The following is a 15361-nucleotide window of genomic DNA, read 5'->3' as shown; positions in this document are numbered from 1 at the left end:
AGCCAACTATAGATCAGCCCTGGGATTTCTTTGGAGGGAATGATGCTGAAGCTGAAACTCCAGCACTTTGGCCACCTCATGTGAAGAGTTGACTCATTGGAAAAGACTCTGATGCTGGGAGGGATTGAGGGCAGGAGGAGAAGGGGGCGACAGAGGATGAGATGGCTGGATGGTATCACGGACTCGATGACATGAGTCTGAGTGAACTCCGGGAGTTGGTGATGGACAGGGAGGCCTTGTGTGCTGCAATTCACGGGGTCACAAAGAGTCGGACATGACTGAGCGACTGAACTGAACTGAACTGAACTGAATAGGTTAGGAGGCTATGGAATATAAACAGAGAATCAGAACTGATTTGGCTCAAAAAACAAAGGTATCTTTTTCTTTTTTCATACATACAACTGAGTAATTTTCCACTGGGCTCTATTTCTCTGTGATTCTTCTCACTCTGTCTTCCTTCATAGCTTCCCTCATTGTATTAGAAATGGCTGAAGCACTTCCTGACCTGATATCTTTACGTTTTCCATGGAAATGGAGAACTCCTATTCTCCCAGACAAAATTCTTGACTTCTGTTGACTGGATCAGTTTTGATACTGTGTTGCATTTGACATAATCACAGGGACTAGGGGTGTAGGAATGCATTAACTGGCTTATCCCTACCCTTCCTTCAATCAATCACTGGACAGAAGAATAATGTTAATCTACTTAGTTGAAACCCATGGAGGAGGGTGGTGGAGCAGGGGTAAAGTGGTACTGGAAAGATGTCTTTATCTTGTTTCTAATCTCACACTGACAGCTATCAACAGTTTATCTTCAGTTATGATACTATAGGTTGTTCTTTTTTTAATATTCTTTATTAGTTTAGGGAGATTGCCAATACAGTTGGCTAGAAGTTATTTTTTTAAATCATGAATGAAAGCTGACTTTTATTAATTTTTTTTTCTAAATCTGTTGTGTTCTTGTGGATTCTTTATTGTCATTGTCATAAGTTACATTGATTTTAAAATAGCTTCAAAAAGTGAAACTCAAGTTGCTTAGTCATGTCTGACTCTTTGCGACCCCATGGACTGTAGCCTACCAGGCTCCTTAGTCCATGGGATTTTCCAGAAAGAATACTGGAGTGGGTTGCCCTTTCTCCAGGGTATCTTCCCAACCCAGGGATCGAACCCAGGTCTCCCACATTGTAGGCAGATGCTTTACCATCTGAGAACAAACGGTAGTCTTCCCTGGTAGACCAGGGACGTCTTTAGTAGGATTTTAATAGCTTTAGTAGGATATAATAACATATAATAAGTGTACATATTTGTAGTATATAGAGTAATTTGATTATTTTTCACACACACACACACACACACACACATATATATATACACACTTGTGAAATCATCCCTGAAATAAAAATAATGAACATATATGTCACTCCCCTCCAAAAGTTTTCTCATGTCCCTCTGTATTCCCTCTTTGGTCCTTTTCCCCTCACTCATTCCTCTATACAGGCTCCCAGGCAACTACTGATCTATCTTTGGTCACTGCAGATTACTGGTTGAATTTTGAATGTTCAACTAACGTTCCATTTCTAAAGTAAACCAAATGTAATCATTATGTATTAGCTCTTTTTCTTACATATTTATGTATTCATTTACCTTGCATCTAGCTTCTGTGTTTATAAATGAGATTGGCCCATAATTTTTTTCTTTCTATAAACTAATGCCCTTGTCATACTTTGTATAACAGTTAAGCTGGCTTCATAAAATGAGCTGGAGGATGTTTTTCATTCTCTTTTCTATTCTCTGGGAGAATTTGTCTAAGACACTATTTTTCCCTGAATTATTTGGTTTGAATCAACCAGTGAAAACAACTAGGTCTACAGTTTTCATTGTGGGAAGGTTTTTAATTAATGATTTGATTTTAAAGTAGAGAACTGTTTACATTTTCTTTCTTATGCTGTCAGTTTTTGTAAGATGAATGTTTTCTTGCCCTTTTAAATTGAAATATAATGTACATACTGTAATATATATAATGTTAAGCATAAAGCTTGATTTTTTTTTTACAAATGCACTATTTATTGATGTAAAGTTCATAATAGTCTTATATTTTAATATCTGAAGACTCTGTAATGATATTGTCTCCTTTATTCCTGATACTGATTATTTAAACTTGCCTTCTTTATCTCATTATTCTCCATCAAGGTTTATAAACTTACTTATCACTTCAGAGAAACATGTTTTATCTTTGTTGATCTTCCCTATTGTATATTTGTCTTCTATTTTATTTATTGCTGTTTTTATGTTTTTATTTCTATTCTCTTATTTTCTGTAGATATAAGTTTTTTTGAACAACTTATTTTTTAGCTCATTGCCTTTTAGCTTTATTCTCTAATATGTATATTTAGAGACACAAATTTTCATCTTGAAGTAAGATAAATGTGTCTCATAAATTTTCATGAACATTCACTTCAAAATATGTTTAATTTTCACTGCAATTTCTTCTTTGACTCATGGGTTATTAAGAGGTGTATTTCTTAGTTTACAAGCATAGATTTTTCTAAGAGTATTTTTGTTATTGACTTCTAGTCTAATTCCCAAGTAGTCAAAGAATTTACTTTGAATAAAAATAAATTGTGATTATTAGATCACATATACAAATTGTGTTCTTCAAATCTTATGTATCCTTGTAAATTATTTCTTCTGCTGTACCTCAAAAAGATACGCTAAAATCTATTTTTTTAATTTCTCTATTTTGTTTTGTCAATATTTGTTTAATATATAATCTTGGGCTGTATTATTAGGTATATAAAAATCTAGAATTACTATCTTTTACTAAAGAACTTTTATCATTTTGAAATATACCAGAGGAGCCTGGTGGGCTGCTGCCTATGGAGTCGAACAGGGTCAGACACGACTGAAATGACTTAGCAGCAGCAGTAATAGTTTTTGCCTTAAAGTCTTCTGTGCTTGATACAAATATGGTTTGTATACTATAGTTTATGAATTTTCTTTTTATATATAAAATCCCCTAATATATTATTACATACTTAAAATCCCCTAGTATATTATTATAACTATTGTGATATTCAGTTAAAATTCATTTATATTTGTCCACATTTGTCCTTTTTGTTGTTCTTCATTCCTTCCTGCATCTTTAATATTTTCTTTAAAGTAGGTTAAAGAAATTAACCTACTTTCTTTAGGTGATATTAGTCTAATATTCGCTCCTTTGCATGAATATTATTTGCTCCTTATTTGCTCCTTTGAAATTAATTTTTTTCTCTGTTTTCTTCTATTATTATCTCTTTAATTTTCAACATTTTACTATAATGAGCTGCAGGGTGCTTTTCTTTTATTTGTCTTGTTTTAGGTTCAGAGAACTACTTGAATCTATGATTTTTGTCAATCTTGGGAAAGTCTCAGCCATTATCTTCTCAAATACTACTTTTTTCTCATTCTCTCTTCCCTCCTTTCTGGAGACTTTCTCACTAAATTTCTGGTCATACCTGAATGGATACCTATTTGCCTCTCTCTATCTTGTTTACATACTTGTTTCTAACTACTTTGCTGGTTTTCTAACAAGCAAGCCTTGGGACTTTTGAAAATACTGCTTCCTTAGCTTGGAAAGCTTTTCCAAACATGTCTGAGATTCATTCCTTTGCATGATCAGGTCTCTGGTAAAATGTGGTCTTCTCAGAGAGGCTTTCCCTGATCATGTTTTGAAAATTATTGCCTAGATTCCTCCTCTTCTACCCTCATTGTGCTCTAAGCCTTTACCTGGTTTCAGTTTCTTCACAGCACTTATTAAATATGACACATTATATATTTAATATGTATTTGTTTATTTTCTGTCTCCTTTCACTAGAAAATAAACTCCATGAGAGAGGAGACTTTTTTGTTCCCAGCTATATTGCAATCCTTGGAATAGTATCTGAAGCAGAGTTAAATGCTCAATAAACAACTGTGGGACAAATGAATGACTAATGGATGATGAATATAAGAAGATCGAGTTCTCTAATGATAGGGAAGAAAGCAGACAAGGAGAAATAAACTAAGCAAGTATTCTAACTTATATTTTGTTCTTTTGTGTGTGAAGATAGTGTCATTGATCATATTTCTTTCTGTGATTCTAACTTAAAAGAGCAAAATGGAACATAAGCATGTTTGGAAATATTTCTTTTATTAGTTTAAATTAATTGGTGTCTCATCATTTAGTTTAGACATATGTTCCATAAATTTTTAAAGGCTTTTAATGAAAGAAAATTAAACCTACTGCATTAGGCAGCTTGGACAGTCATAACAAAATATCATAGACCAGGTTACTTAAACAACAGAGACGTATTTTCTCTAAGTTCTGGAGGCTAGAAATCTAAGCTCTGGGTGCCAGCATGGTCTCGGTCTGGTGAGGATTGGCTTGCAGGTGGCTGCCTTCTTATTGTGTTCTCACGTGGTAGAGAGAGCAAGCTCTGGTATCTCTTCCTTTTCCTGTAAGGGCACGAATCCCACCATTAGGGACCCAGCTCTTGATATCATACAATCTAATTATCTCACAGAGGCCCCACGTCTAGATACCATCACACTGAAGTTAGGGCTTCAACATACAAATTTTGGGAGTGTTCATGCTGCTGCTGCTGCTGCGTCGCTTCAGTCGTTCCAACTCTGCGACCCGATAGATGGCAGCCCACCAGGCTCTCCCATCCCTGGGATTCTCCAGGCAAGAACACTGGAGTGGGTTGCCATTGCCTTCTCCAGGAGTGTTCATAGCACCTACCAAATAATATGCATTATTTTCCAGCGAATTAATGAATAGGTACATTCAAAACTCTTCAAGTATTCGTCATAGAGTGAAATTACAGCAAATGCATGTAAAAAAACTTAATTATTTTTGCAAAATATTGTGAATACAATATTTTTGTAAGTACAAAGGCTAAATTGGCCAGCACCTGGGAAATGCCTGGTCTACTTCATTTGTGGTTTGTCAAGGCATCTGTTTATTATGTAGCTATTTAGGGACTTACGTGAACACATCATTTTTTATAGGCCAAAAACCTAACTCTGATCTTCTACTTATCTTTTGTAAATTTATTTCCCTAAATAAATCATAAATCCACTTATCATGCCTAGACCTACACACCATATGCCATCATTATAGCTACTTAGAATTGTGAAAGTGAAGTTGCTCAGTCGTGTCCAACTCTTTGCGACCCCATGGACTGTAGCCTATCAGGCTCCTCCGTCCGTGGGATTTTCCAGGCAAGAGTGCTGGAGTGGATTGCCATTTCCTTCTCCAGGGAATCTTCCCCACCCAGGAATCAAACCCTGGTCTCCCGCATTGTGGGCAGACGCTTTACCATCTGAGCCACCAGGGAAGCCCAGAAAGAATCGTAGTGTAGGTCAGAGCTCCTTGGCTGGAGAACTGACTCCTCTAATAGTAATATTTTTGCCTCACTGGCACTTCCAGTATTTTTCTAGCCTGAGGTCAGCATGTCTTCCTGATGTTCACGGCCTATGCTGCTTTTCCAGGAATGTCTCAAAGGGATCCTGCCTGAAAGAAAAGAAGCCATACTCTCACATTTCACTGCCTATAAAGAGAGTGAGAATGGCCAATGGAACTGGCAGTTATCAACTCAGAACTTCCCCTACTGCCCGTGTATTTTCTAGTCTAGAATAATGAGGTGAATAAATGCTTTGTGGCAAAGTTAAGGAGGAAAGCATCCAGCACCTGACTGCTCCTCTCATTCCTCACCTCTGAAGTAGGGTTGTTAGCATTTGCTCTGATCTAGAGGAGTGTTTGGGGCTGTGCCATCTGTCCCTGTTAGAAGCACTGAGCTCATAATGACTAAGAAACCCCAGGGGGTTGTCTAAGCCACCAAGGTTAGAAAGGGACACAGCATTATTACAGCTGAGCTAAAATTTAATATGATTCTTACTTTACCACCCATGGTGACCTAAGAAGGTGGGATGGCAGACAAGCTCTAAATAGAGGAGCTTAGTCATGGCTCACCAGAAAGCCAAAAAGCTGTTTTCATGGTGGAAGAGGGAAGAAACTGGTAAATATTTCTAAATAGTCATATGTTTACATATGAACTTATTTTTAAAGTTCTCTTGTGAGAACTATGTCCCTTAAAAATAAGTCCCAAATTTAAAGCATTTATATAAAAAATTGTATATTTACTCACCAATTAAAAATTACAAGCATTCCCTGAAGAAAGTGTAACCCCAGTAGCCCAGGGGCTGAGAGTTCTGTCATTAGAGGTGGGAATTTCTTCTCAGAATGAAGATAAAGCTGTATTCCTACCTGTGTGACCTCAAGGATGGTTGAGAGGGGTCTGGGGTTATTGTAATGAAGGTGGGTAGGATGGAGCACACCCACAGCAGTGTGGGGGGTAGGGAGTGTGTCACCATATCTCAGTAGTGTATTTTTATAAGCTAAGTTTTACATGAGGAATGAAACCATAATCCTTGAACTAAGTGAAAAAGTAGATTATCAGTTTATTAATTTGTGATGGAAAACACACCTCATTCAGGAGTCAACCTGCATGCAGACCAAGATATAGCAAACAGAGAGTCATAAAAGAAAATTGCCTTTTTCCAAAAAGTGGCACTTCAAAACTTTTGTAACCTGGAGAAATCACTCCCTTGTCCACTGTTGGGATGTTTCTTTTTCTAAGAACTTGAAAAAATTGTCTCTAATCAGAGCTCCTGTAGCACACCTAAAGACATAAATACTTTTCTCATTCTCTAACTTTCAATTTTCCCATTTTTATTGGACCTCAGCAATAAGGGAATGTCATTTCAGCATTCCCTCCCTCATCAATACCATAGCAAGTAAAAATTCCCAAGACTGAGGCTTATATTATTACAAAGGGTGCAATTTATAGTTGTTACAGAGCATTGGGTTTCTCCAGAGAACATTCCAATTCATGCAGTCTTTTCTCATTTTTGGTTGTGCTGCATGGCATGCGAGATCTTAGTTCCCTGACCAGGGATTAAACCTGCGCCCCCTGCCGTGGCAGCTTGGAGTTTTAACCAGTGGACCACCCGGGAAGTCTCACCATGGTTGCAATTAAGATGAGCATCTCTGTGAAATGAGCAACCCTCCCACAAATGGAGTGAGGGACATAATGATATAGGAGTCCGAAAGCCTGAGGGCTAGACCTAGGGATTTATTACCTAACAGCCTGACCTTGACTGTGTTTTTCTGACTTCAGTGGCTTAAGCTGCGAAATGAGATCTCTTTTACCTTTGCCATGGAATCCAGATCTAGCAATTTATTTTAATAATTCTGGAAAGAAAACATTCAGGCTGAAGGGATGAGTTTGAATCTTATTGAAGTAAAGAGGTTTCACAACTTTTTATTTTTCTTGGTAAAATCTTCACTTTATTTTTGTTCTTTTCTTTGCCTTTGGCTACCTGGAGATCAAGTGGCCATAGACATGGTCCATGGATTATATTCTTTTCATCCTTGGAGCAAGGAGTCCCGAAATGGAGCACCCTACCTCCTCTGAGCAAATGCCTGCAAATGAAAGATTTTTAATTAAGTCAATTCAGTTATTATAAATTGAATTAATCTGTAATTTTGGCATTATCATGGGAAACTATTTATGGCATATGCCAGCTGACCCTCATCCAAATTTCCATGGAAATAGCCAAGTGTGTACTTGGACTGTTCTAAAATTTCCAGCTGCTTTAAATGTGATATTGAACCTAAGAAACCTTCTATTAGTAAAATGTATTTGAAATGTGTTCTCAGGTGCTCAAGAGGTAGGCCTAGCTTGAAAAAAATTAACTGAAAAGATTCCAGGTGCAATAACCCTGGGATTTCCCTCAAATGTCTTTAATTGAAACCTCTGATATTATTGTGTTGTTTCTATATGAAGTCACATGGGGGAAGATACTGCAAAAAGTGCTGCGGTTTTACATTTTTTCCTCTATGAGATAGAGACTTACGTCAGGAGGAGTGAAAGTAGTTATATTCTTCTGAATGATCAAATAAAATTTCTGTTCAAGAGATAAATCATATAGTACCGATTTATTCATTGAATGTATTGCTGTTAGAAGTATGAAGCTATTTTAGATGAGCTAATAGTGTATGAGAGAAGCTACCTGTGTATTTTTAACAGGCGCAACGAAAGTGCAGACACCATGACTACATTGCATGCTTGGTGAACATAATGGCTGGTTGGCCGTATTCATAATATTTGAGTTAATCTGTGCAAACCCACACATAACTACTGCAGAAATGACTTTCACAGAGCAGTCATTGCAGTCTGCAGCAACTACAGCATAATATCAAACAGGATGGAACCACCAGGTTTTGATAAATAGAATATGTTTACAGAATTAGTAATCCTGAGGTGACCTGGCCCATCACTGATGTCCTTGAGACAATTGCAAGCTTGCTACTCATTTTACCCCAGTGGTGGTGTGATTATTGGTTTCTTCCATTAATATGGAAAATAGGATTGTATCTGACATATACTTGGTGCTGTAGGTAAAGTATACATTCAGCTCTCAGTATTCAAGTGGGATTGGCTCCCTGTGGATACCAAAATCTGAGGATGCTCAAGGCACTTATATAAAATGGTGTAGTGTTTGCATATAATCTATGCACAATCTCCTGAATATTTTAGATCATCTCTACATTACCTGCGATACCTAATACAATGCAAATGCTATGTAAATTGTTGCTGGCACATGGCAAATTCAAGTTTTGCTTTTGGAACTTCCTGGAATTAAATATATTTCAATCTGCAGTTGGTTGAATCTTTCGATGTAGAACCGATGGATATGGATGGCCAACTGCATAATCTGAAGTTAACTTCCTTCTTTGGCAAACCTCTAAATCAGTAAGTTGCAGCCCTTTCATATACATCCTTTCTCACCATTCTAAAAATCTGCTTGTTATGAATTTATGCATTTCCAGTTTGTGATTTTTCTTTTGACTTTCTTATGGATTTTATCCTTACCGTGTAGATTAAAAACTTTTTTCAAGTAGGTATATTTATCAATATTTTCCCTTTATGCCTCCAGAGTTTACATAATAGAAAGATCTCCCCACTCCGAGTTAATAAAGAAGGTCTCCTTTGTTCTTATAGTATTTTTTGGATTTCATATTTTTAAAATTTAAATCTTTGCTCCTTTGGAATTTACCTGGTTGTGTAGCATGAGACATGAATCCAGCTTAATTTTATTACAAATGGCTCTCCAGCTGTCTGAAGACAATTTTTTGAGTTGTTTTTCTTTTCTGCACTGATTTCAGATGCCATATTTATCATATACCATATTCTGTATGGACTGGGGTCTATTTCTAGACTTCTTGTTCCATCCTATTGATTCATTTATTTACTCTTGTATGTAGCTTTACATTAAAATGTGTAACCCCTCATTTCTATTTATTTTGGGGGCTTTCCTTGCCATTTTTTAAAAATGTATTTTGAAATTTGCTTGTCTCTCCCTCACCCCTTTCTCAATTTTTGGCCTTCATATTGTAATTACAGTAAATTTCTAAATTATCTTAGGAAGGACAACTTTATCAGGTTAAGACATCCTATCTAAAAACTTGGTATGCTGTTCTCTTTGTCTCCTCCAGGAATGCTTTAAAATTGTATTTGTAAATCTTACATATTTCTTACATTTTTTTCCTTAGATATTTCATCTTTCACTGTTGCTGTTGTAAATGGAGTCTTTCCCCATTTCACTTTTAAACTCACTATGTTTTTTCATCTGAAATGTATTGATATCTATATACAGTAATTCAGTATCATGCTCCCTTAACTAAATTTCCTTGTTTATAGTACCTTTCCAGCTGACTACATCAGATTTTCCATAATGATCACAAATTGTGATAGATTTTATTTCCTTTTCCGAATTTCTATACTTTTAGTTTCTCTCTCTTGTTAACCATATTGTCTGTTAAATAATCGTGGTGACAAGCGAACATCCTCCTTTGTTCCTGACTTTAGTGGGAACGCCTCTACTGTTGCCCCAGTAGGCATGATGATCACTTTAAGACCAGGGTATATTTTATCAAGATAAGAAAGTGTCCATCTAATTTCTTTATTACGTTTAAACCTATCTCTAAATAATAAAGCCCTGCTGCTCCTGCTGCAGCTAAGTCACTTCAGTCATGTCCGACTCTGTGCGACCCCAGAGACGGCAGCCCATGAGGCTCCCCCGTCCCTGAGGTTCTCCAGGCAAGAACACTGGAGTGGGTTGCCATTTCCTTCTCCAATGCATGAAAGTGAAAAGTGAAAGTGAAGTCGCTCAGTCATATCCAACTTTTAGCAACCCCATGGACTGCAGCCCACCAGGTTCCTCCGTCCACGGGATTTTCCAGGCAAGAGTGCTGGAATGGAGTGCCATTGAGGGGTGTGAATTTGCAGTCTCCCTAGCATGATAAGATCAAAGTTCTAAAAGGAAACTAAAGACTTTTTAGTCTACCTCACTCCTATCATGAGTAATAAACTGAATCACAGTAATAAATTTTAATCACTTCCTCCAGAAGTCACAAAATTAGACTAGAAAGCAAGCTGGAACTAAAAATCATTTTATCTTAGGTCTCACACCAGTGTTCTTTTGGATACACAAAATTAACACTGAAAAATTTTTATAAATATTTTTCTCCTCCATTGTACATTTTGCTTGAGATTTTCCCGTTTAGCCCTTTATTTCCATCGTATTGTTGGGATCTCATATGTGCTGTTGGCTCTGCATTCTTCCCCATTGCCAAGGAGCCAAGTTTATTAAGGATTTTTAGACAGTGACATAATCCCTTCCCTACTCAGAAGACCTCTGCTATTTGGTCTTCTTGGACAAAGTGTGTTGTCTTCCAAATACTTCTGGTTACTCCTGGAATTAAGGCTAAAAGCTTGTTGGAGCCACTTGAACACCTGAAAATATGCTTCAGCTGTGACAGTGGCTTTAGCAAAGAGATGTGAACCAACGGATATGTCAAAAAATGCCACTGTGTCTTATATGCATTTGTAGGTAGTATTCATATTGCCGAGGAACTTAGGTCATAACATGTTTACAGTCCTTAAAGGAGAAAGCAATCGTAAGTCTTGTACTTCTGATTTTGATGTGTCATAACTTTCATTAATAAACATCAAAATTAGTAAACATTTTATATGCTAAGAAAATTTGTATACAAATGGGAAAAATCGTATCCATTTGGCAAGTTATTTTCTACTGTAAAAAAGATATTAGGAGCATTTCTACTTGTATATAGTTACTGGATTCTGGAGTCAGACTTGGGTTTGAATCCTGGCTTTAAATGAGTCCCATTTTCCTAATCTGCAAAATGGAATCAGGAATACCTTGTAGAGTTTTATAAGGATTAAGAGAATAATGTACATGAAGTGCTTAGGAAAGGGAAACTATGATGTAGCCCTTAATAAATGAGAACTATTATTAGGATAGCCTGTTGTTGAGGGCTATAATGGACATGGACATTATGGAAAAACATAATGGACATGGAACAACAGACTGGTTTCAAATCAGGAAAGGAGTACATCAAGGCTGTAAATTGTCACCCTGCTTATTTAACTTATATGCAGAGTACATCATGCGAAATGCTGGGTTGGATGAAGCACAAGCTGGAATCAAGACTGCTGGGAGAAATATCAGTAACCTCAGATATGCAGATGACACTACCCTTATGGCAGAAAGTGAAGAAGAACTAAAGAGTCTCTTGATGAAAGTGAAAGAGGAGAGTGAAAAAGTTGGCTTAAAGCTCAACATTCAGAAAGCTAAGATCATGGCATCCAGTTCCATCACTTCATGGCAAATAGATGGGGAAACAATGGAAACAGTGGGAGACTTTATATTTTGGGGCTCCAAAATCACTGCAGATGGTCACTGCAGCCATGAAATTAAAAGACATTTGCTCCTTGGAAGAAAAGCTATGACCAACCTAGACAGCATATTAAAAAGCAGAGACGTTACTTTGCCGACAAAAGTCCAGGTAATCAAAGCTATGATGTTTTTCCAGTAGTCATGTATGGATGTGAGAGTTGGAATATAAAGAAAGCTGAGCACCAAATAATTGACGCTTCGAACTATGGTGTTGGAGAAGACTCTTGAGAGTCCCTTGGACTGCAAGAAGATCTAACCAGTCCATCCTAAAGGAAATCAGTCCTGAATATTCATTGTAAGGACTGATGCTGGAGCTGAAACTCAAGTACTTTGGCCACCTGATGCAAAGAACTGACTCATTGGAAAAGACCCTGGTGCTGGGAAAGATTGAAGGTGGGAGGAGAAGGGAATGACAAAGGATGAGACGGTTGGATGGCATCACTGACTTGATGGACGTGAGTTTGAGCAAGCTCTGGGAGTTGGTGATGGACAGGGAAGCCTGGCATGCTGCAGTCCATGGGGTCACAGATAGTTGGACACACTGAGTGACTGAACTGAACTGGACTGAAGGGCTATAATAAAGCCTGCTGTTTTTCTTTAAATTACATAAAATTACAGGTCGTGGAACAAATATAACAATTTTGACTCAATTGATTAATAATAATTGCAGAACAGCTCAGTTATCGGCATAACCTCCTTTCTGAGACTTAGAACTAAGACACTTGTGAGGATTTGACTAAAGTCTGCCCTAGCTCTTGTTTCTTAGGAATTATATGGACAGGCATGGAAATTAACACTTAACCTAAAATGTCAAGCCTAAAATTATGTTATCACCTTTTTAAAATTAAGTTTTCATTAGCCAATTAATTTTTTTGTCATTGTCCATTCAGTGGAATAAACTAGTACAAAAGACTAATATGATGCATACTCTACACATTAGTGGAGAAGGCAATGGCACCCCACTCCAGTACTCTTGCCTGGCAAATCCCATGGACGGAGGAGCCTGGTAGGCTGCAGTCCATGGGGTTGCCAAGAGTCGGACACGACTGAGCGACTTAGCAGCAGCAGTAGCAGCAGCTACACATTAGAGCTGTAAAGGACTCAGGCATCTTTTGCTTACACAGTCATTAAGTAATTTTGGAGTGCCAAATTTGTCCTAAACATATGTATCCTTAAGGATATATAGATGAAAAAATAGATTGCATACTGTGAAGAAGCTTACCATATGGTATCTAGGAAGGCATTTAAAAGCCACCTTTGTATAGTATATGCCTTCCTTAGTACCCCTAATCTTTAGGTGTGGGAAATAGTGCTCTTACACAGTCCTGTGGAACCCTATGCTTGCCCTTATTTTAGTATTTTTTATGCTGTACATTGTCTTCTATGCAATACTGTAGGCTACTTGAGGACAGGGACCATGTGTTACTCATCACAGGAAAAAAAAAAAACCTAAACATGATCTTGCCCCTTAAATAATTTAAAATTGAGAAAAAGGGCATATAAACTACTAACACATATAAAGAACTAACAAATATAAACTTGTATGAAATAAATTCTGTGGGAAGTAGGAGGTTTCAGAGGCTATTTAGGGGAGATGGCATTTGAATTGAATTCAGAAGGAATGGTTGAATTTCCGAACATAAGAATGTGAGGAAGAGAATCCACGATGAGGGAACATCATGAGCAAAGGCACAGAGGCAGGGCTGCGCATGGGCTGCTTGATGAACAGCACAGACTCCAATGGGAGCGAACTCTGGCAAGAGTGTTGGGCAGGGGCTTGACTGGAACTGCCCTTGAATGCAATAGTAAGGTGTTAAGACTTTCTTCTGTAGGCAGTGGTGTTTTTGTTTTATAACTTTCTTTATTTTTGACTGTGCTGGGTCTGCGTTGCTGTGTGGGCCTTTCTCTAGTTGCCATGAGCACGGGCAACTCTCTACTCTAATTGCAGCCTTACTTACTTCCCTTGTGGTGGGGCACACGTTCTAGGGCACTTGGGTTGTGATTCCCAGGCTTCAGAGCACAGGCGCAACCATTGTGGTGCATGGGCTTAGTTGCTCAGTGGTATGTGGGGTCTTGCAGATTCGGGATCGAACCCATGTCTCCTCCACAGTGGTACAAAGATATTTGTGCAAAAGGGATTAGATCACTTTGTTAGTAGTATGAATGATGGGAAGAGAAAGATCAGATTCAAGTAGGGAAGCCTGGAGATTTCTAGTAATATAGACAAGAGATGTTGAAGTAAAAACAGATAGAAAAAGGGAGAGCAATTCTGGAAACACTGCAAATGGACAGGTCAGACCCTGGTCTTGGATTGAGGGTTGGAGATTCCAATTTGAGTCCTTTTCTCAAAGGTGATGGCAGAAGCTCTGGAAGTGGCTAAGGTCACCTAGGAAGAGCAGAGATAAAGTAAGCTGGGGAGGCTACAGAACCTTGGGGAAGGCTTATACTTAAGGGTAAGTAAATCTTCAGATTTAGAAGAAAAGATATTTCAAACTTGTTGAAAAGATGAGGAAAACAGTGTCTTCAGAATTAATTGGTTTACCTAGTTTGGGGGCTTCCCGGGTGGCTTAGTGAGAACCCGCCTACCAATGCAGGGGACCTGGGTTCAATCCCTGGGTCAGGAAGCTCGCCTGGAGGAGGGCATAGCAACCCATTCCAGTATTCTTGCCTGGAGAATCACCATGGACAGAGGACATGACTGAAGCGACTTAGCACTAGCACTTAGCAGAGCACTAGTTTATGGCAGAGCCCTTTAGAACCCAGGTACCCAAGTGTCCCAACTTATAACTCAGTTTAACACTCTAGACCCTAGTTTAATGCTAAACTGAAAAATCCGACCCACCACCTTTTCCATCCTCATCTATTTTGGTGAGACAGACTAAACTTGAATTTTAGGATTCTGAAATTGAATCATATGTCTCTTTTGCTTCCAGCTACCAATAGCAAAGAGAAAATTTTGCCATTGGAAAATTCGGGGCAAGCCATCCATGTGGATGCCATTTAAAATTAAAATGTGTGATATGAATTGATAGTAAGAATTATAAAAAGTCTAATTAAATCTACCTTATGTTTCAAAGGCAGTAAGTTGATCTTATATATTATTACATGTTTTTATATCCTTTATGTTAAAAAATCTGCCATTTAAAGCTCTGAAGTATCCTTATTGTCCCCATATATCTTATAATATACAGAAATGGAAAGATTTTGTTCAAATAAGCCAAACTAAATGCTTTCTTTAGTTTTGCAGAAGATTTTGTTGCTATTAATACTGCCGTCTTCTATGGCATGTGCCAAAGGTATAGTTTGAAATTCTGTTTTTAACTCAGTGAAATATTTATATCTCAAATAAAGGGAGGGCTTAGAAGAAGGGATATGAAACTGATACTGATACAGACCATTTTAAGAAGCAAGTATATGAAGGGGCGAAGTCTCAGAAATAGCATCATCTTTGCTGAACAACAGAGTTAAGTAATATGTTAATTTTATCATTTATTTAGCTAGAAGAACCAAGCTTTGA

General features: G+C 37.7%; 1 protein-coding gene across 8 annotated transcripts in view; it reads left to right on the top strand.

Annotated features, from left to right (window-relative positions):
* The window catches only part of ACYP2 (acylphosphatase 2), a 186080-nt gene that overhangs the window by 113996 nt on the left and 56723 nt on the right, over positions 1-15361 (top strand). The gene's annotated exons all lie outside the window — the stretch shown is intronic.

Source organism: Ovis aries, chromosome 3 (genome assembly GCF_016772045.2).
Source record: "Ovis aries strain OAR_USU_Benz2616 breed Rambouillet chromosome 3, ARS-UI_Ramb_v3.0, whole genome shotgun sequence".
NCBI classification, from domain to species: Eukaryota; Metazoa; Chordata; class Mammalia; order Artiodactyla; family Bovidae; genus Ovis; species Ovis aries.
Note: the sequence above shows the minus strand (reverse complement) of the source record. Positions and strands in the feature narration are given on the sequence as shown.